This window comes from Lissotriton vulgaris, chromosome 5 (assembly GCF_964263255.1).
Source record: "Lissotriton vulgaris chromosome 5, aLisVul1.2, whole genome shotgun sequence".
Lineage (NCBI taxonomy): Eukaryota > Metazoa > Chordata > Amphibia > Caudata > Salamandridae > Lissotriton > Lissotriton vulgaris.
Window position 1 is genome coordinate 812145256 of NC_141693.1, and position 23025 is coordinate 812168280.

Sequence of the window (23025 nt, forward strand, 5' to 3'; positions counted from 1 at the left end):
ATATTCCAGGGGGGAAGCAGGAATGTTTGAAAGGGTTAGGCTTTGATTTAGTAGCCTGTACATGACAATCATCTATGATCAGAGGTGTGGCCATATTGCTAAGGCGGGGAGTCGGGATCTGCAAGAAAGTGAAAGAGGATAGAGCAGGTAGATGGGCAGTAGCCAAAATCATGGTCAATAATAGACCTATATCTATCTGTACGATCTATGGTGCAAATCTAGACGAATCAGAGGGTTTGAAGTTTGTAAATGTTGAATTAGCAGTGTGGCCGCATACACTGATTGTCTGCGGGGACTTAAATATTCATTTGGCAGGCAACTTTCACTTGTTGAGTAATCAGAAATATCAGGGAGATGACGATGGCTTCATGTATTTCTCCGCCCCCCCATAATAAAATGGTCCGTTTGGACTACCTCTTTATGTCCGACCATTTGGCAGAGGAAGCCTCTGTTGAAGTTCCCCAAAGAATGTTATCTGACCACAACTCACTAATAGTAGAATGTCCTTGGGGGAATATGGATAGAGGGCCTAGGCCATGGACATTCGAAAGAAAACTGTTGTTGGATCAATCCTATCGGGATCACATTACTAATTGGATAACTGAATTTTTAAGTATCAACAAAAAGATTGCTTCTGATTGTATAGTGTGGGACACATTTAAAGCTGCAGAGCGGGGTGAGACTATGAGTTTTGCGGCTTATCGCTGGAAGATCGCTCGGGAGCAGATTAAGGGCTGTGTTGAGCAGTTACGGGTAGCAGAGATGGAGCTAACACAGAATATCAAGGATGGCCATAATACGGATCAAAGTCAACAAGTGGTGGCTATCATCAAATCTAAATTACTAGAATTTTTTGGGGAAGACCTGGCTGCTAAATATATTCAATATCGTACGATGATGTATGAGTTTTGGGAAAATTCCGGGAGAGTCCTTGCCAAACGGCTACAGCAAAAAAATATAGCTAACAGAATTCTGAGACTCCAAGATCAGCAAGGTCAGATTCAGGATACACAGGAGGGGGTTATGGAGGTCTTTGGAAAGTTCTACACTCTGTTATATAAGGAAGAGGGGTCCATGGTATATAGTGAGTCTTCGGCGGAGGGGTTCTTGCAGGATATTGATACTCCTAAAATTACACCAGAACAGAATGAGGCTCTCTCAGTACCAATCACATGGAAGGAGGTTGAAATGGCCATAAAATCTCTTGCCAATGGAAAGGCCGCTGGCCCTGACGCTATCCCGCTAGAATTCTACAGGGTTTTTTCTCGAGAAATCTGACAGGATGTTCTATCGGTTTTTTGGGAGGCGCAGAGGGGTGTCATGCCTGAATCCTGGAGGCGAACACCTATTGTTCTCTTCAAGAAAAAAGACAAGCCTGAGTTAAATCCCTCATAATATCGGCCTATCTCGCTAATCAACACATATAGCAAGGTTTCTTCTACGATACTAGCCTCTAGACTCGCCGAAGTTATTACCCCATTAGTTTCCATAGGGCAGCATGGATTCATTCCCGGAAGGGACACAGCGGCCATGTTAGGTGTGTTATTGCTCTGCTGGATTGGGCGCAGGCCACAAGGTCGCCCCTTGGGGTTATTCTGTTGGACACTGAGAAGGCGTTCGACAGGGTCTCCTGAAGTTTTCTGTGGGCAGTGCTTCTTCGCTGGAAAAGATTCAGTACTGAATTTATACAGGCATTCCAAGCATTGTACATTTCTCCAGTTGCAACAATTCGTATCTCAGGGCAGGAAACAGTGATATTTAACATTAGCAGGGGTACCAGACAAGGCTGTCCGTGTTCGCCTTTGCTTTTTGCTTTGTACATTGACTCTTTCCCTAACAGAATCGAAGGGAATAAAAGTATTTTGCCGATTAGGGTCAACGGTACAGATTATAAGACGCTAGCCTATGCGGACAACATTAACCTAACCATGGATGTTGCTCCGGCTTTTGCGACTTTACACACTCTTGCAGAGCAATTTGGTTTAACATCAGGCTATAAATTGAATGTGGAGAAGACGCAGATATTACATTCAGCTGTCATGTGCCCTTCTGATATCCCTGTTGTCACTGAAACAATAATATCTGGGGGTTACAATTACTGCCTCAGTTGTTAGCATCCCTGACCTGAATATCCTGCCAGTGGTTGAATCTATAAACACCAAACTGGAAAGATTAGACCATTTGCATCTTTCGCTGTATGGCCTCTGTAACATACTTAAAATGCTGGTCCTTCCAAAATGTATGTATTTATTTAGACCCATCCCCATAGAATTTTCTCAAGTGTGCCTGGCCAGGGCTGAGAGGATTTGTTCTAGATTCCTCTGGGGTTATCGCCGATAACCTAGGGCTGCTAAATGGATGTGTCTCCCTAAAGACCGTTGGGGATGGGCGGTTCCCAATATTCTATTGTATTACTACTCATGCATGTTGCAACATTTTGGAGTACTTTTAGTAGGGGATAGGGCAGAGTTTCCGGTAGCAAACAGACCGACTATTTATGAAATAGGTCTGTGAGAGGCGGCAAAGGGCATTCTAGTTCGGATACTCGAACCAAGTTATTTTAAAAAAAGGAGGTTCAAAGTAATTGGCGCAGCGTTCTGGATTTGGCGGAAAACCTGCTGTAAATGGCGAATTCCAAATATCAATATATACACACCCTTTACGGCTGCTGGAATCCTGCTACCAATCTTTCAGGACCAGGTTATTTTTTAAATGGCAACTGCTGGGTTTGAAAGCCATTGGTGATCTGTGCTCGGCGGGGCAAATAGCACCTTTTTCTTTTTTAAGGGAGAAGTTCCAGTTAAATAATCACAATAGTTGTGGCAGGTGTGGGCTTCAATCGGCTGTTGCAATTCACATGTTTTATCTGTGACCAAGTCTGGGGGAATTTCTTCATGAATTTGAGTTTTTTATAAATTCAGTGTTAAAAATGTTGTTTGCAATTTCCTTAGAGCTGGTCATAATGGGTTGTGAGGACAACGGGACGGTTGGAAGATCTAGGCATACTGCAGTTTTCTTGTTTGTAGCAATCCCAATGATTTGGCTGTGCATCACATCTCAATGGATAGGCCTGGAAGCTCCTACATTTTTTAATTGGAGAGCTAGGATGCTCGCATTGTATAATTTGGAGTCCTCTGTTTACAAGTCAAGTTTCAAGTTTAAATACTTTATTCAACAACATTGTCATAAAAGCATGTATCCCTAAACTAGACAAAATAAATACTAATCTAATAATAAAATCGTATTAAATACCATACAATTTGTACTTTGTTGGCGAATAACAATTTTTAAAAATTACACATTTTTGAAGAATATCATCACAGCACAAAGGATGCTCAAATAGTTCATAGGAGTTTTAAAGTGCGCGTGCGTATTATCCAAGCCCACCCCAAGAATTTGGCCACAGCAATTGCAAGATTAGGGGCACAGTTTGATTTCAAGATCCTTAAAGCCTCTAGACATCTCCTTGTGCCCAAATTTCTGCATGCGGGCTTCAACCATCTACTCCTTGGGGCAGCATATAAGGGGCATACAAATAGAAAATGCAAAATGTCTTCTACATGGGATTTACAATAAAAGCATGTATTTACATTATCAGAAGACCATTTGACAGTAAAAGCATTTAAGGGTAAGGTGCCAATTCTGAACTGGAAATACAATTTCCTATCTAGAGACTTGGAGATCAAATCCCAATACTGTTCGAACTTTGGGGAAGTTTTAACTTCTAAGAACTGGGATGTCAGGGCAGGAGATTGACTAGAGGTCAGTGCAGCATTGTTTATCATGTCCCAGTATAACTTTTTTAGTGTAGTCTTTGAAGGAAAATCATCTGGGTCTACTACGGACCACAAGTGTTCAAGGTGCAGTTTTTGAAGTAATTTCCTCACTTCTTTTAGCCAAAGAACTTTATGGAATATATCAGAGTTATCAACATCCAATAGGGCAGCTGCGTAGTGACTCAACTCCGGAGTAGTTTTTATACGCCTCCAATATAGGAGGGGACGCAGTCTAATCATGTCCTCAATCCTTTTCCTCCCAAGGTCGTAGTGGAGAGGAGTTGAGGGGGTGCTCTGTGGAACACCAACTAAGCCCCGCAGGAATTTGTTTTCTGCCACTGTTAAAATGTTCAAATTGGTGAAACCCCAAAGTTCTGATCCATAAAGACATGCACCCAGCACTTTCATGCCATAGATCTCCATTATTGGCTGCATTGGTTTTGTGAATGAAGATTTGTGCTTTTTGGCTATTGCCCCTGCCAACTGGTTAAATTTTAACACTACAGAGTCCATGTGAGATCTCCAATTCATACTAGCATTCAAAGAGATACCTAGGTAGGTGAAGGCATCCACTTCTTCCAAAGGAGCCCCATTGTAAACCATTTTCCCCTTGAATTTCTTAGAGGGATTCAGATTCATAAATTTTGTCTTAGTTGTATTTATTTCTAAGCCCCGGATCCGGCAGAAATCACCAAAAGCGTTTATTGTCTTTTGTAGACCACTAGGGGTCCGCGAGACCAGCAGGGTGTCATCTGCGAACATTAGTACTGGAACTCGCTTCCCGTCTAATAATGGAGCATCCGTCGGAAATTGCTTCAGAAAGTCCACTATGCCATTAATGTAAAGGGAAAATAAGGTGGGGGCCAGGACACAGCCCTGTCTCATGCCTCTCTCAACAGGGAAGGATTCCGTGACCTCTCCCTGGGCTCCCCACCTAATCCGGGCATAGTTGTTCTCATGGAGCCTTACAAGCAAAGTTAATAGTTCAGGACTTATTCCTAAATCCCTTAAAACATCCCAGAGTTTTTGCCGGGGAACTAAATCAAACGCTAACTTCAGGTCAACGAAAACAGCAAACAGAGGACCATTTAGCAGGGTTACATTTTTCCAGTATATAGTTAGGAAGTGGAATACCTGGTCGACTGAGCTGGTTAAAGGGCGAAATCCCGCTTGATATGGGGAAAGGATGTCCTTATCAACTATCCAAGCTTGTATCTTGTTTTGAACCATCCTGCCCATCAGTTTTTGGGCACAATCGATGAGGCTGATGGGCCTATAGTTGCTTGGTAGAGCCTTGTCCCCTTTTTTGTAGACTGGGATTATTTCTGCTCCTTTCCAAGTTGCTGGTATCTTTGCCCCCTGTGCAATGGCATTTCCAAGCCATACAAAGTATTTACACCAGCTATCCCTGTCCGATAAGAAGACATCTGCCGGTATACCATCGATTCCTGGTGCCCTGCCTCTGGTCACTCCATCCATTGCCTCGTGTACATCTTTTAATGAGAATAATTCATTAGTAAAAAATACCCTTTCTGGGAGAGGAACAGCCTGTGGACCTGAATTGTCAGCATATTGGGGTTTGAAAAAATCCACCCAGGACTCCTTAGCTACATGATTTTTCGGGCAGTCAGCTACACCCCCTGAGCCCCACTTTAATATGGCCCAGAACTCTTTCTGGTGTTTATCAACACATGCTTTCTTCAAATCTAGCCAAAGGTTCTCATCCCATTGCTTTTTTGCCTTAGTCTGAGTTTTTCTATATTCATCCCTAGCGTTTATAACTCCCGTTCTAGATCTTAATGCGATACTAAGATGTCTTGCTATTCTACATGATTGGTCGTACCAGCCCTTCTTTATGGGTGGTCCAATACCCTTCCTCTTCTTGTTTGTTTTAAAGAATAGCTTCTGGATACTAGCAAAGAACTTTGGCTGTGACTCTTCAATCCTTATTTTAAAATTTTCATGGTTCATTAAATCCTGTAGTCTGGCGACTTCATCAATAACTAACCCCTCAAGGACCTGCATATCCTCTGGGTTGCCTACTAGAGTTGCCCATCTGATGTGTCGGAGATTATTAGATGGAACAACATCTAAAGTCGTAAAGTTCCTAGCTAAATTTTCTATCGTTGTTTTTTGTTCTAAGTTGAATAGCAAAGACAAAGGATTGTGATCGCTCTCCAACCTAGGTATGACCTGCATGTCAACCACTTTGCTCCAACCTCTAACATCTATCAGAATATAATCTATCCTACTACTTGATCTTAGGTTATCAAAGGTATGCCTGCCCTGAAAGTCAGAAGGGGTGCGGCCATTGGCTGCCCTCAATCCTCTGGATAGGCATAAACTTTTAACCTGTATAGCTACTTCTGTCCATTTTTTAACCAACGGAAGGTCTAACTGGGGAATTCCCCATTTGGTGTCTTCCTCATGAGTCAGATCGTTATCCTCGCAACCTAGAGGTTCAAATGTTGTGTTTAGGTCTCCACCCACCATAATAGTGTACTGAGTGGGTAGCATCTCTAGGTCATTGTCTAAAGCTCCTACTATGTCAGAGGACCTACCCCCTTGGGTTCCCCTTGCATAGATGTTATATATTGCCAACTTGTAACCGTCATTACAAGTGAGCAGTATAGAAAGTAGGTCGCTATTAGTGATATGACTCTGCTTGATAGTGCATTGCAGAGCTTGCCGTATCCAAATAATTAGACCCCCTGAAGGGCGTCCCTTAGTATTCTTCTTCGCAGGAACATAAAAATTTAAAAAGCCCAGGCGAAAAACTGGTGACACTGACCATGTTTCTTGTAGTAGCACAATGTCATAAGAATCTATAAAGTCACACCATTCTGGAGTCTCTATTTTATGTTGGATACCCGCAATATTCCATGAGATGATCTTGATGCTACCTTCCCTTTCCATATTCCTCTTATTTAAGGGAATAGTCAGGTTAGGGAAAGGCGCACAAGGTGGAGACCTTACTTCATCTACATTGATACCAGTGTGAACAGGTAGTGAGCTGTTCTCTACTAAATTAAAAGTGTAGTCTCTAGGGTCAGATATCTTGCACTCACAACAATCTGTTCCTGTTGTCATGAGAATACTAGTATTCCCGTGTTTGGCCTTTGCAATCTTTAATTGCCCTAAGCTCGTTGATTTTTCCAGTCAATCACATTGACTTAGCCCTGATAGGGCAGAGAACCTATTTTCTATCACAATTCCCCAATTGTTTTTATTTACAGGGAGTTTGGCTTTTCTTATTACAGGGTTCCATTTGGTTTTTAACAGTGTTGGATTTATATTGTTTCCCTTTTTTATATAGAAGAAGTCCAACGTTAATGGCACTATTTCAGTAGATCTACGCTGAGGGGGATATATATTAGCTAGTATGTTTGGTAGGACTTCGGGATCTGAGAAGTGCAACACCACGCAATCCCCCTTAAACTTTTTGATGCCACCCCCGATCCATTCAACCCTTCTAGCTTTTACTACTTCCTGTGCCAACTGATCCCTGCCTCCTGGTTTAAAAGCCATATTCTTTGATAACCAATGAAGTGATTTATTTATCAAAGAAGGGATGTTCTCTACTTGCCCTGGTTCTAATTGAGGGACATTTGCTAAAACTAATATTAGTGGGGAGGCTTCCACTATTAATTCTACAGGCCCTTTATCTATGTTCTCTATCTCATTTGTACTTCTAGAGGCGGGCCTTGCAGAAACCTCATCAATGGTGGCTGGGTTTGGAATTCCCGTCCCCTCTCCCCCTTGGCCAGGCCTCCACATGATGTTTTGGGAAGTATTTGCTGTAAAATCTGGCCCGACTGCGGCTTTGATAGTTTCCGGATCAGCCATACCCAAATTCGTTAGAACAGTTTTTGGTCTTTCTTCTGTAGTTTTTTGCAAAAGTACCCCCAGTCTGGTAACCTCTGCTGTGAGCTGGTCAATTTTGCTTAGGAGTGGTTTGGTAATAGTTTTAATTTTGTTATCTATGGCGTTCAGTAGCTTTTTAAATTGGTCTTCATCCAGGTGAACCTTTCCTCCCCCGTTACTCCCAGTATCATCTCCAGTTTTCTCCTGAGGCGAAGTCTCAAGGCGCTTTTTTCCTGAACGAAGACCACCCCTTTTTGGTATATTCTTTCCCCCACCCTTTGTTGCTCTAGGGGCTGGGACCGGTGTAGGGGTTTCCTCTTCTAAAGTAATAATGTCAGTATCAGTTGTACATTCAGGAAGTGGTTCATTGATTGCAACTAGTAATTGGGTCAGAGGGTTATTATCTGGGGTTTGGAAGACCTCATTACTAATATCAAGAACTGAGGGTGGTAGAGGCGTGTTGTCGATAAGCAAGTCCGGTGAATAGCTAAGTCCCAAGGATGATCTCCTGTCCTGGTTAATTTTGGCAACTTTTTGTACCATATAATTGTCTATTGTATTAAGTGGAGCAGAAGATGCTTTAGCTTTAGACATTTTACTAAGTAGCAACAATGCTGGTCCTTAGGGTTAGAGTCAATATGATGTCCCAGGCAAATACAGGAATGAGGAGATTACTTCACTTACTTGGATGTTTTTGGGCAGCGGTCTTGGCCCTGCTCCTGCCTCCTCCTGCCAATGAGGGCCGTAGAGGGCCCGCCCTTTGCCCGGGCTTCGCTCCGGGCGTCCCGCGAAGCGGGTTGCTGCGGCGCTTTTGTGCGCCTCCTGGCGCCCTCACGTGCTTGCAAAGCGCGCCGCCGCGTAGGCTGCCGGGAATTGAAGTCCCGGAGCGGCGGCACGTGTAGTCAGATAGTAAATGACTCTTGGCGGTGGCGGCGTGCTTCTGGGTGCCTGGGTGCCCTGGCAATGACTCCTGGCGGTGGCGGCGTGGCAGCGTTTCACAGGTAAGTTCCTTTGCCTTCTACCCCGCTCCGCCGGTTGCTGCGGCGCTTTTGTGCGCCTCCTGGCGCCCTCACGTGCTTGCAAAGCGCGCCGCCGCGTAGGCTGCCGGGAATTGAAGTCCCGGAGCGGCGGCGCGTGTAGTCAGATAGTAAATGACTCTTGGCGGTGGCGGCGTGCTTCTGGGTGCCTGGGTGCCATGGCAATGACTCCTGGCGGTGGCGGCGTGGCAGCGTTTCACAGGTAAGTTCCTTTGCCTTCTCCCCTCTGTTTACAGTTTAAGGGGGAAAAGGAGGCGGTAGATGGGTACTAGAATATGGGCCCCTATTGAGAAGTGGTCCAAGGGAGAATTGCTATAGAAGAGCTGGGCTAATCGTTGCTGGCATGGGTATATAGGTATTAGTCCTATCGTGCTTGTCTTTTCTGTTTCCTTTTTGCCTATCTCTCGTTTTTTCTTTTAAAGGCTCCACCATTGATTTCTAAATTTGTGTTATGTCTTTTCTGGTTAAGTCTTTGTATCATTGCTTTTTTTTCTTTTTTGCATTTTTGTATATTGTGTTTGCCATGACTTGTGTTAACAATCAAATAAAGAAAAAGTGTTTTAAAAAAAATCAATATAAAGAAAACTGAAATTAAAGTTGGTAGGCCACTCTAAACCTGGTATGAGGGAATGGAAAGTAAATGGTTCAGCGATTGAAACTGTTAAAACTTAGAAGTATTTAGTAATTACATTTGACAATAGAGTATCTTTTAAAAATCATTTTAAAAGCTAAGGCTACGTCGCTTTCATTTGCTTTTAGAAGACTGCGAAATAAGCTTTTATGTCCTAGTTATGAGTTCTTAGTTAAAACCATGAAGGTAAAGCTGTTCCCCTATTTGGCCTATGGGTCAGTAATGTACAAATGAGCGCTAAACCAGGTTTGTTTGCTGGAACTGAAGGGTTTTCTATTCCTAATTGCTCTTTCTTGTTTCTTGTTTGTGTTATAGCTTAAAGCTATGACTCACTTAAGCTGTGATCGACTTGAGTGCACCTTGGTAATTTAGGAATAAGAAGGGCAATGGAGCCAGGGATGGTTTGGGTTTTGGGTTTTGTTTCTGTTTTTATTGTTGCATGCTTCAAATACCGCCTGTGACACACTGAAGCTAAAACAAAAATCACAGAGGTGTGTTTCATTATCTGGGATTTCATTTATCAAAAGATAATAGCTGCAAAGACCGCCTAGGAACAATCCCCTAGATTCATCATCGGCATGTTTTGCGAGTCTGTAGTAGCGATTAATAAGGAATCGCTATTACAGACTCGCAAAAAGAGATTCATGTAGGAATCTCAATATTTATTGCGATTCCTACAGCTTCCTCATTTGCGATTAGCTAATTGCTAATAGCAAATAAGGAATAACTCCCCATTCATTCCTATTGGCCTAAAGGCCCATAGGAATGAATGGGAAGACATGTCAATGTGCGAATCGCTAATAGCGATTCGCATTTTGAGTTTGCGATTTCAAGGGTGCAGGGGTGTCCAAAGGACACCCTGTTGCACCCCTGAAATGATATTGGATGCTGGTGTTACGCCCACACATTTCCCAAGGACATGTGTGTGTGTAACATACAACTTAGAAAAATGCACTTAAGTGCATTTTTCTATGTTTCCGCTATTTACCGCGGAAAATAGCGGCCCAAAATTGCGAATTCGCAATTTTTAAATGTTTCATGAATTCCATTTAAAGAATCTCAAATAGAGATTCCTTAAATGCAATTCCTCGCAAATTTGCGATTTCTATAATAGCGATTTTTGCATTTGGGCTGATGAATCCCAAATGCAAAAATTGCGCTCGCAAAGGGCCAGATTCTCAGAATCTGGCCCTTTGCGAGCCGATTTTCCGTTGATGAATCTGGCCGAATGTTTTTAGGATTGCAGAGCCAGTATAATGTCTTGTTAGGATGTGAAGCTCATGCAAACACACACAAACGTGTAATTGAGAGTGAATTAAGAAAGTTTCGCATTTTTGCAGGATTTGTAGGTAAAGGAAAGCGCTTTTATGGGAAATGCTTTTCCATGTAACGAAAACGGGAGCAAAAAAAGATAGATTAAAATGTTTAAAGCATCTCAGCCCCACCGGTTCAGAGCTTTGAGAGTGAGAAAGTCCATCAGTATCCAATCCAATTAAGCATGGGCGGAAAATCCGTTACGCTCGCGGATTTTGCGGATTTTCGGTAAATTCGCAATCCGCGAGATTCGCGAATTTCCCGCAAAATCCGCAAATCGCGTGAGTTCGCGGCTTCCCAGTTCAACTTCGCGCCCCGCGAATAAGCGCTAAATTGCAGAAATACGATCTTAGCAAAACTGAAACTACTTACCAGGTTCAAAAGTTCAAGCTCATCATTAGTAGCCATTTCCTGTAGTGCTTCCTGAGGGGCCCCTCCAGAGTTCAGTTGCCTACTTGCAACTATTATGTGACCCTGCTCTGACCCTCAGAATAGTTACACAAAGGTCCTGAATTACAGCTAAGGCAGACAAGCAGGAGCCAGGCTGGAAGTTCAAATCCAGTGACACATTAATCAGCCCCTAATTCATTATTGTCAGTTGGGGCAGGGCAGGTGTTGTAACTAATTTTGCAACAATGAAAGCACTTAGCAAGTGCAAAAGATCACTAATCAGGAAGCACTAAGGAAGCTGGTGCCAGCTAAAAAAATATTCTGTGACACATTAATCAGCCCCAAATTAATTCAGGTCACTTGAGGCAGGGAAGGTGTGCTTTGCTTTGCCACAATAATGTACACTGGACAACCAGAGGGTGCTGTGATGAAACAGAGGGTGGCATGGGTGGGCCAGAGGGTGGCATGAGTAGTCAGAGAGTGGCAGTGGTGACAGAGAGTGGCAGTGATGAAGAAGAGTGTCCCAAACAGGCTGGACACGTAGAAACAACAAGTTCGGAAAACTTGCGACCCGACAGGTAAGTTCGCGTTTGCGAAATTGTACAAAACCCTCGCGAACTGGCAGAAACCCGCGCAAACACAAAAAAATCCGCAAATTCGCGAGAATTCGCGGATTTTGCGGATTGCGAGTTCGCAAATCCGCAAAATTCGCGAACGCGAGATTCGCAAAATTCGCCCATGCTTATATCCAATACATTCCTTTTTCTTTTATGACTGGATGCTGGGGCAGTTAAGAACTGTTCACCGCACAGGCTGGCTCCAGACCCTCAGCGCGCGCCACTTCAGGTGGATGCGGGGGCGTAAACAACAATGTCCTCCCAGATACACCGCCACGTCAGCCATACAAGGGGGCCCCCTCACCTCCCAGCTTCGTAGTGTTGGCGCAGTCTCAGAGTCCGGCGGCACCCGCAACAGAAGGATCGATTGTTGTGGCCTAGGGGCAGGGGCCTCTCATTGTATGAGTGCTCAAAATGGCGGCCGGGACAAAATGGCACCCCAACAGTACAGTCTGCGGCCAGTCACACTTCCTGTACCTCGTGGCTCCATCCTCCGCTGCCCGGTCGTGTCTCTCGGCTACTGCTACAACGCCCAGTGCACCGGAGCCAGGAAATATCCGGCGCGCTGTATCCCGGGCACTCAGCAGGGCTGAGCCTCCATCCTGCCGCCCACCTCCGGGGCACCGCAATACACCACAGTGGTTCCGGCAATCTCCCGCTGCCGCCCTCGTCACACAGAAAGCCCCTGGTCCTCACTCGTGGCAGGGGAGTGCGCTTTTCCCTGCCAGCGCAAACCTTCAGGGCCCGCCGGCGGCCGAGTCCGCACCTCCGCCACTCTCACTTGCCGTTGTCCGCCTGCCGCGGTGCTGGCCAATGGTGGCGCACCTCCCGGCTCCGAGAGCAGCCGCTGCCGCAGGGCCTCTCCTCCTGACCTTCAGGGGCTTCACCCGGTGTCTGGCCACTCACTCGGGGCTGCCTCTGCTCACCCCCGGCTCACACAGCAGTCCGCAGCACCAATCGGGGCCCCCCCTCCATCTTCACAGTACCAGAGCCGGAGGCCTCCCAGCGCGCCGATACCCCAGCTAGGTTTCGCGCCTTTGCAGCTCCTGCCAGCTCCTTCTGCTCGGTGGCCGGTTCCCCTCCGCTCCGGCCTCGCTTCCCGACTATGGACACACCGGCAAGCTCCTCAGGCAGTCCCGCAGCTGCTCCGCCCGGTATGGGGAAACTTGGGAGAATTGCAGGAGAAGTTAGGGCCTTGCAGACGGAGCTCTAGAGAGTTGCGCCCGCCATGTTGCTTGGCTCGCAATTTCTTCACATCTTTCAATAGAGGCAAACAGTTTGTGGGGGGGCGGAAGCTGTTTAATTTTTGACAATGCTAAATAGTTCCCTAGGTCTATTTTTAGCCCGGTCGAGTTGAGCGTGGTAGAAGGAGGCCTTTTCATTGAGGATATGTTTTTTGTAATTAGCACTTGCGGCTCTGAGGAGATAAAGATTTAAGGGGGAAGAGTGTTGTCTCCACATGCTTTCAGTCAGCCTGAGAGAGCGTCTCTCATTGTTGAGATCAGTATTGAACCAGGATTTGGCGGGGTTATATTTTTGCAGTTTTCATTTGGCTGGGGCAATTTGATCAAGGACCTCAATGATGGATTTATTGTAGTGTTCGGTAAGGTCATTTGCATTTTTGGGGGGTGTTCGCTGCAGTTGTGCTTTGATCTTAGTCTCCAGTTCGCCTGGAGGAATAAGGGGAAGATTTCTGGTAAATTTCTTGTGTTTAAAGATTTTAGGGGAAGGGGGAGGCATGGTGCTGGTAATCGAGAAGAGGATAAGGTGATGGTCAGACCAGTCAATAGGGACAATGTGGGATAGGGAAGCCAGATCTGTCCTTGTAATGATAGCATCAAGAGTAGCCCCTTTGGAATGAGTTGGCGAATGGCAGATTTGTTTCAAGTCATTAATGTTGAATATATCATTGAGGAGGTTAACCGAGGATCATCCTTTTTTTTCCAATGGATATTAAAGTCTCAGAGGAAGAGGTTTTTGGAGTTGGACATCGAGGATTGGGTAAGAAGGTCTGACAATTCCTTCACAAAGGCCAGGGGGATGATAAATATTATGTAGCCAAATAGGAGGGGCACCCAGAACTCTAAGTTTCACTCCGATGTATTCAAAAGTAGCATGATCAGAGTTCTGAACAAGTGAGAGTTAAAGTTCATCTTTATAGATTATGGCTAGGCCCCCTCCAATTTTGTCAAGCCTGTCTTTTCTGAGGATGGAGTAACCCGGGGGAGAGAGCAGGTCAAGAATGGATGAAGAATGGGCCTTGAGCCAGGTTTCCGTAAGAAATGTGATGTCAATGGCTTCACTAAGGATGGTTTCCGATATTTCTGTTGCGGTCTGGCAGCCGATCGGCAGTTGACCGGTACAAAAGGGGGTGGTGATGGACGGAGCATCTGAATCAATCAAACACTCACACCCAGTCAAAAGATCTGGGTTTAATCCATCACCATTCTTTAGCCCACTCTGCCGCCCCAGTTGAGACATGGCTATATGCAAATTAGTCTGTCCCTGTGCCTCATGGGAACAGTCCAGCCCGAACTGCCAAGCCATGTCTTCCCTGGACCGGAAACAAGCTTCCGAGGACCGGTTTCTGGCATTCCAGCCGTCTTCAGCCCGGCTTGCTTGAATCCAGTGGCAAAGTGAGCAAGGGACTCACGTCTGAGCCTACCCTGCAACACTTATGGTGGCCAAAAGCGGTACAAAAGGGGGTGGTGATGGACGGAGCATCTGAATCAATCAAACACTCACACCCAGTCAAAAGATCTGGGTTTAATCCATCACCGTTCTTTAGCCCACTCTGCCACCCCAGTTGAGACATGGCTATATGCAAATCAGTCTGACCCTGTGCCTCATGGGAACAGTCCAGCCCGAACTGCCAAGCCATGTCTTCCCTGAACCGGAAACAAGCTTCCGAGGACCGGTTTCTGGCATTCCAGCCGTCTTCAGCCCGGCTTGCTTGAATCCAGTGGCAAAGTGAGCAAGGGACTCACGTCTGAGCATACACTGCCACACTTATGGCGGCCAAAAGCGGTACAAAAGGGGGTGGTGATGGACGGAGCATCTGAATCAATCAAACACTCACACCCAGTCAAAAGATCTGGGTTTAATCCATCACCGTTCTTTAGCCCACTCTGCCACCCCAGTTGAGACATGGCTATATGCAAATCAGTCTGACCCTGTGCCTCATGGGAACAGTCCAGCCCGAACTGCCAAGCCATGTCTTCCCTGAACTGGAAACAAGCTTCCGAGGACCGGTTTCTGGCATTCCAGCCGTCTTCAGCCCGGCTTGCTTGAATCCAGTGGCAAAGTGAGCTAGGGACTCACGTCTGAGCATACACTGCCACACTTATGGCGGCCAAAAGCGGTACAAAAGGGGGTGGTGATGGACGGAGCATCTGAATCAATCAAACACTCACACCCAGTCAAAAGATCTGGGTTTAATCCATCACCGTTCTTTAGCCCACTCTGCCACCCCAGTTGAGACATGGCTATATGCAAATCAGTCTGACCCGGTGCCTCATGGGAACAGTCCAGCCCGAACTGCCAAGCCATGTCTTCCCTGGACCGGAAACAAGCTTCCGAGGACCGGTTTCTGGCATTCCAGCCGTCTTCAGCCCGGCTTGCTTGAATCCAGTGGCAAAGTGAGCAAGGGACTCACGTCTGAGCATACCCTGCCACACTTATGGCGGCCAAAAGCGGTACAAAAGGGGGTGGTGATGGATGGATCGGCAGTTGACCAGCATGCAGTTGAGGGGTTTAAGGTTGTTTTGGGGGGTGGGGCAAGAATGGATAGTGGTGAGTTGCAGAGGGGGTCTGGGGGAGACTGAGGAGGAAGGGATACAGCTTCGCCCCAGGTTCACAGGAATGGTAGAGTCAAGTGCAGGAGGGTCAATAGTCGTGGAGATTAGGGGATATTAGTTAATGGGGGTTAGGGGAGGAGAGGTGGCTCAAGGCATGGGGTTGTCTAAGAGAACTGTTACCGTTAGGTGGACCATATGAAGAAATAATGCAAGAGGTAGCGCTCCCATGATGAGGGAATGGGGTGTTAGTTTGTATAGAGCCCATGGTGTAGGTATGATTGGCGAGATTAGTTGGGGAGAGGGCGTTAACGTCTTTTCTGAGTGTTGAAATGTCTAGTGTCAGGATTAAGAGGTGGAGTTCTATGTTGAGAAGTGACTGGGTGATAAGCGAGGAAGGAAAGGAGATATGGAGGTCGGGGGAGAGGGGCATGTTCCAAGTTGGTCGGGGAGAGATGACTAGGATGTGGACGTGGAGGGAACCTAGGTGGCGGGTAATGAGGGGTGTTCCTGGTGCTAGGGTGCGGGTGAATTGTAGGGTGAGAGCCAGCATTCCCATGGGCCTGATGAATGTCATGAGAAGAGGAGGAGGTTTGTGGAGAGTGAAGAGGGGTGCGATCTGGTCTGTAGGGGTGAGGGTCAATTAAATGGCCAGGGATTGGTGTCCTTAGTGGAATAGGGGGGGGATCAGTGTGAGGGGTTTGGGAGGAGTGAGAGGGAAGAAGGGGTTGGTTGAGGTTGAGTAGGGAGAGGTCAGGAGGAGTAGAGAGGGTTTGGGTGGCAGAGTGGGTAGTAGGAATTTCAGGAGACGGAGGAGAAGCACACGAGGTGAGGGGGGAGAGGGTTTGGGTGGCTAAGTATGATGTGGGAATGTCAAGCGGGGAAGAGAATGTTAAGAGGGTGGGGGAAAAAGAGTCTGTGCTTGGGAGGCTTCATAGGTATTTGCAGGGTCAAGGAGAGGAGGGGTTGGCATCCCAGGGGGCGCAGGCGGGAAGACTTCCTGTGCTTGAGGGACTGCAGGGGTATGGGAAGGTGTAGGTAGTAGGTCAGATAAGGAGCTGAAGTGGTGCTCAAAGAAAGTGAGGTGGTTTTCAGAGGCTTGTATGCGGATATTTCCGGATTTAAAAATGGAGATGTTGATTTTGCCTAGAAAAGTGGCGGAAGGGGTGGTGGACAATTTAAAACCATATGGTATTTTCCAAGATTTCGTTATGGGGAGGTGATGGAGGAATATACTTTTCCATTTAGAGGGGCGTTTGGAGTAAAAGATGTAGTTGGTTGGAGGTGAGGCTAAGATAGTTATCAACAAATAAGGTTTCTTGGCGACGTATTCATGGTTTGTGTTTAAAGTTCTTCTTAGCATTTTTAGAAAGGTTGGGTGGGTGGGTAAAGGATGGTCCAGGAATTGGGGCCATGCCTAGGGATGGGTGAATCTGGTGCTGTGGGGTAATGATTGAGGGGAGGTATGGTGATTCGGCTAAGATAAACTGGGGAAAAAGCAGGTAGTGAGGGCGGGAGAGTGGAGGGTGGCGCAAGGAGGGGGGTGAGAGGGGCGGGGGTGGGAGAAAAGTCATTGAATGGGAAATTATCACCAAAACAAGGGTGAGGGCCTTGTTATGAGGTAGCTTGAGAGGGGGAAGCTTCAGAGGGAAAGGCAGATGTGAGAAAAGCGGGTAATCAAGAAGTTGAGACCAAAGTCAGCACGATGAGGTAGAAGAGAATGAAATGGTGGTAGACCGGTTGTGGAGACCAAAAATAAGAGTGAAATGGGAGAAGGAGGGGAAAAGCAGGAGGGAGGGTAACAATGATAAAGAAAAAATCTAATTAATACTAAGATATTAATGCTGTGTTCCTTCTATAATTAATGAGTGAGAGAAGAGAAAAATAATAAGAAAAAGTAGTGCCGGGGGGGGGGGGTGGTGGTAAGAAGCCTGGTCTGAGTGCTTCTTGAAAGCCCACCTGAGTGTGTATTGTGTAAAACTAAGTGATATAAGTACCTGCTGTGAATATCTGTCAGTGAAATGCAGTGTAGACGACTGGTGGGGTGTTACTACGTACTAGTTGTAGAGTATTATAGTTTATGTCATTGGTATTTGTATCTCTGAGTCTCCAATATGCCCAGAGTATTTTTAACTGCAGGGTGATTTTGACTTTTGCAAATGTAGGTCCAGTTTGAACCATAGTTGACATGGGGAATTAGTTTTGAAGTCTTTGTTACAAATGATGTTGTCTGCTCTTCTTGAGCAACACACCCAGGCCCACCAGGTGCGATAGGATACTTTATTGCAGTTCTTTCATTCTCATAGGATAGACTTGATGTCTGGTATTAGGAGCAGGCCCATTACCATAGAGCTTGTGCCTAGAGCAATAGTGATAAGTTAAAGTGGGATATCTTTTTGAAGTATCTTGTTGATTGTCTTGTCTATATCATCCCAGGGTGGTTTTGCATGTTTACACTTGAAGAGCATTTGTTCTAGGTATCCTGGGGTTTCTCTGCAGGACTGCAATTGTCCGACTTTAGAAGACCAGGTTTGAATCATTCATCCGGGGTCCAGAAGGGTCTGTGAATTGTCTAAAGTAATATTGATCTAGCAGAGGTGACACCTTTGTCTTGGTTAATTATGCACTGCTCTTCTTCTGGTCTCTGTCCTATGCCCACCGTAGGTCAGTCAGGCAGAAAGACCTGCATGTCAGTTGTGCCATGTCCCAGTGCATCCATCATTACTCCCCTTGGTAATGGACGTGAAATAAAATAAAAACTGCACTCCACCGTAGATAATATAATGTGTTAGGCCTTTCTATCCCTTTGTCCTGCATGCAGAGTGCATTATGGTTATATTGTGTTGGAAAACCAAAGTTAGCAAGCATTTTCAAAGCTAGTAGGTCTAGGTTTCATGTGGTAACACAAGCAGCATAATAAGACCACTAAAGCTAGACAAAAAAACGAGAGGCAGTCTATATCAAAGTTCTTTTAATTTCATTACAAACTTGTTTGTTTATGGCAAATAAAGGTTTGACGCCACCAGTTTCAAACTAGCCTGGCTGATGAGGGGTGATGTCCTGAAACCGGTCCCAGGATTCTTGTTTTCCAGTCCAGAGAGGACCTGGCCTGGCAGTTCGGGCTACACTGTTCCCATGGGGCACAGGGTCAAGGCTGATTTGCACATGGCTTGGTCCTAACTGGAATGGCGTGGCAAGCAAAATAACGATGGATTAAACCCAGATCTATGACTGGGGGTGAATGTTTGCCAATGTTTCATCATTCTGTCTATCATCTTTTTGTTTTGCATTGATGGCAAGTGAACCTTCATTACACTAATTCTTTAGTTTCTATAGCATAGAAAGAAGGCAAGGACTAATAAAGCAGCCTTGCCACGCAATATTCTTCCAACATACAAGCAAAATGAGGACTGTATTGGAGACATGGGAGCCTTCAGAATAGAAGCCTTTTGTTGCTAACAAACGAGAGGAAACATCAATACATGGTTCCTGTGGCACTTATGAGCTGTCACTGGGAGGAATAGGCAGTCAGGTAAATAAAGGCAAATGGTGGATAGGAGACCAAGGAGTGCACTTAGGGTAAGTAGAGTGGGGCGGGCGGGAGAAAGAAGAGAATGGATAGCGCAAAAGGAACACATGGAAAAGAGAATTTTAAGGAGGGAGTAATGAGAGGCGGTGGTGGGTATGGGAATGAGGAGCATACGTGGCAAAGGAAGACAAGGAGATGAAAGGAAGAGAAGAACGAGATGTGGTGGTAAGCTGAAGGAACAAGGAGCACACAAAAAAGGGAGTGAAGTAGAAGGGAGAAAGGAAGAGCGAGAGACATTGGACTGACGGAAGAGAGCCAACAGGAGAAGACCCAGAGGCCTATAGCTGTAAAGAAGCTACTTCATGAACTTCTGTGCAATCTCTGCATTGGAGGTGGAACGATACACCATAAAAACCACTAGCATCTGGAGAAACAGAGCTAGTCCACCTCTTGTGAGCCAAGATGTGAGTTGCAAACTCTCGAGTCAGTGGCTGGAAGAGGATGATCAAAAAAAGCCATTTGGTGAAGGGGATGGACCTAGAGCCAAAAAGTCTATTTGGACAGCTGTACTATCAACTCATTACTAGAAACTGGAGTGTATCTCATTGGGATATAGACGTTATTGGCCGTCTCGGTTTGACAATTCTCGGTGCTCTACTTTAACACTAAATGGAAAGTCCAAACTTTAAGCCTTTTAGATACCGAGGCAGATTCCCCAGAGCAATATAAACAGTTTTACAAGCCACACATTCAAACTGCATAGTGGGTGTTCTCATCAGCCTACATTCACAAATGCTGATACTGGAACCCTTAAAAGTGTGTTAATACCACCAGATGTACTTAGATCAAAACAAAACAAGAAGTGGCCAAATGTCCGAGGGCCATATGTAGGTAAATCATGAATACCGATTCCTTAATACCGAATTTTACCGAATCGGTATTAAGAATTCGGTAAACGCGATGTAGATAAAAAATCGCTAAACATTACCGATTTGTTAAAATTCGGTAATAAATACCGAATGCGGACGAATCGGTAATAAATTAAAATATCGAAATACAAATACCGATTCGGAGTTACAGAATACATTGCCGAATCGGTAAATACCAAATCGGTAATTAAAAAAATCGTAAAACGCTGAATCTGCCAATCCTGTATCACCCAATTACCTCCCAAACAGGAAGTGGCCACACCCAGGCAGCTGCACAGGACCTGGAGCTCACTGTGAGGCAGGCAGGTGAGCTGAGGAGCCAGCAGCAACAGAGCCTCACAGCTACCAGCAAGAAAAAAAAGACAACAACAAGCATTGAAATGGCAAGCCAGGACAGGGAGAAGGAGGGAAGTGACAGGAAAAGAAAACTGAAGTTCAGTGACAAGGAGCTGGAGGTACTGATCCGAGATGTCAGCCAAGAACATCACAAGCTGTTTGGAGCACAGTCCCACCAAGTGCCCGAGTCGCAAATCTGGAGTGGCATTCGTGACAAAATCAATGCAATAGGTGTGACCCAGCGCACCATAGAGGACATCAGGAAGAGGGGGTATGACCTCAGGAAGACAGCAAAATTAAGGATGGCAGAGAGACAGAGGCAGGCTGCAAAAACAGGTGGAGGAAAGAACAGAGCCCCAGCACCAACACCACTGGAACTGATGGTGGAGTCCACCATCCAGCCGGAGAGTGTGAGTGGCGTGGGAGACGCAGACAGCTCTGCCAGAGCAGCAAGAAAACAAGGTAAGAAGCATGCCAAGCATGCTGTGCTACCCCCTCCCCAACCCCATACCCCATAGTGGCATAGGGGCTCCCACTCCACTCCATGTCTTACTGATTACCTGCAATGTATTATGGGTGATGTAGTTAGAGGGAACTGATGTATAGGACAGTCAGGCTAGCAAACACAATGGCATGGTAAAGTAATTGGCTACGTCAGGACAATCACTGTGCTCTGTAGGCATGATGTTTAATGTAATTCCACTGCAGACAGAGCAGTGAGTACTTCTACATTTGTGTCATTATAGGCGAGTCATCTCGCAGTACAGCAGAGGGCAGCAGAGGCAAGTCAGCCAGGCCAGAGGGGAGGCAACATCAGGATGACAGCATGCCTGCAGGGACCACAAGCTCGGCGCCATCACAGCCACCCAATCCTCCACCACAGCCATCACCACAGCGCCAGGGAGGGCCGCAATCCCCTCTCACCCAGTCTCCACTGCGACGATCACCAACACCACCACCACAGTCAGGCAGGAGGCATGCCGTGCCCACCCTCCAGCAGATGGAGGAGTCGTCAGAGGAGGGCACAGTGGGCGGACATAGTCCAATACATCAGGGATCCAACAGGGATAGGGCTGGTACTCCATCCGAGGGCGCCCACAGTTCATCCCGACGCCACAGGGCAAGGCCGGACAGTCCTGAAGCTTCCGAGCAGGGAGAAAGTGTGTTGGCTGGACTGGAAGGCAACATGCTGAAGGTCCAGCGCCTGCAATGGAGGGAGATGAAATCAATGCACAGGGAGGTGGCACACATCAGCAAGCACATTCACAGGATGGAAAAGGGCATCAGTGCTATGGGAGAGAACTTGTGCGCGGGGATGGAGAGAGTAGCAACCTCTGTGGACAACCTCTGCAGCCAGCTGGAGCAGGACCGTCTTGGCAGGCGCAGGGAGAGGCAGATGCTCCAGGCTTATAACAAGTCCGTGAACCGGCTGGCCACTGCAACATCACTGATGTGTCGCAGGTCCATCGCCATGCAGGAGATAGCGCATTTCAGCAGGGATGTGGCCAGGGGGATGGTGTCCATGACCTCAGCTTTAGAGCTCCTACAGAATGCTAAGGCGGCCACAATGGAAGGGGGGGGACAGTGAGGAGGCTACCAGCCATGGTAGCATTACGCCCTCACCCACCGAGTGCAGGAGGCGCAGTGAACGCCACGGGCTGCACAGGAACAGTCCAACACACCAGACAGGGTTGCTAGTGAACGTGCACGTGCAGCGCGTGGACGCAGGAAGTAGAGACCTATGCCTGTTGCCATACATGAGATGGGTGATGTAACCCATGTCCGATTGGACATTGATCACAAGACTGGAGGTGTGCCTAATAAACACCTTAACATGTAACTGTTACTGGCTCTGTCTCGTTACTCACTCAGAAATAGTTTGACGTAATCTCTGCCCGTCTCTGTCTCCCATCATGTTAATTTGCAACACCTGCTGCGCAGGGCTCTGGCTGAGGGTTGTTCTCGTCCCCGTCCTCTGAGTCAGTTAGTTCCACTGCTGTTCCTTTTTTGTGCCCAGATTATGTAGCATTGCACATGTAGCAATTATCTTGCAATATTTGATGGGGCTGTACAGACGTGCACCTCCTGTTTTGTGAAGGCAACGGAATCTGCTTTTAAGCAATCCAAAAGTGTGCTCCACCACGTTGCGTGTGCTCCTATGTGCCACATTGTATCTCCTCTTCCTTGGGGTGGTTGGGTTGAGATATGGTGTGAGTAGATAAGGCCGGAGGGCATATGCGCTGTCACCTATGTACAGAAGAAAGTGCCATTAATTTGTGTGACCAACGGCTTGGGCCAGGGTGTACATCAGAGTGTGTCACATTGTCTTACCTAGTAGGTATCCGTCTCCAAATTCACCAGAATGCAGACGTGTATGGATGCCACTGTTCCGGAAGATGTACGAGTCGTGGCTACTCCCGGGGAATTTGGCCACGATGTCAGTTATAATGTACTTGGCATTACATATCACCTGCGCATTGATGGAGTGGGTGGATTTGCGGTTTCTGTAGATATATTCCCTTGCTGCAGGTGGGCAGATGGGTATATGGGTCCCATCGTCGCAGCTAATCACATGTGGGAACTTCGCAAGTTGATAGTACTCCAGCTTGGTCCTCTGCAGCTCCGCCTGTTTACTGAGGAAGGCGATGTAATGTTCCATTTTGTCCTTCATGGCATCCAGGAAGGTGTTAAAGAAATGTGATAGACAGCTCTGTGGCACACCAGCCACTGGAAACTTCCTGATGCAAGGAGGTGCAGGCAACAGAGTACCTGGACATGGGTGGGGATTGCGTGCGCCCTTGGTGTCTG

The 23025-nt window shown here is 46.5% G+C and overlaps 1 protein-coding gene across 3 annotated transcripts in view; it reads left to right on the top strand.

Annotated features, from left to right (window-relative positions):
* NUDT13 (nudix hydrolase 13) overlaps positions 1-23025 on the top strand; it is a 756871-nt gene that overhangs the window by 362647 nt on the left and 371199 nt on the right. The window lies entirely within an intron of this gene.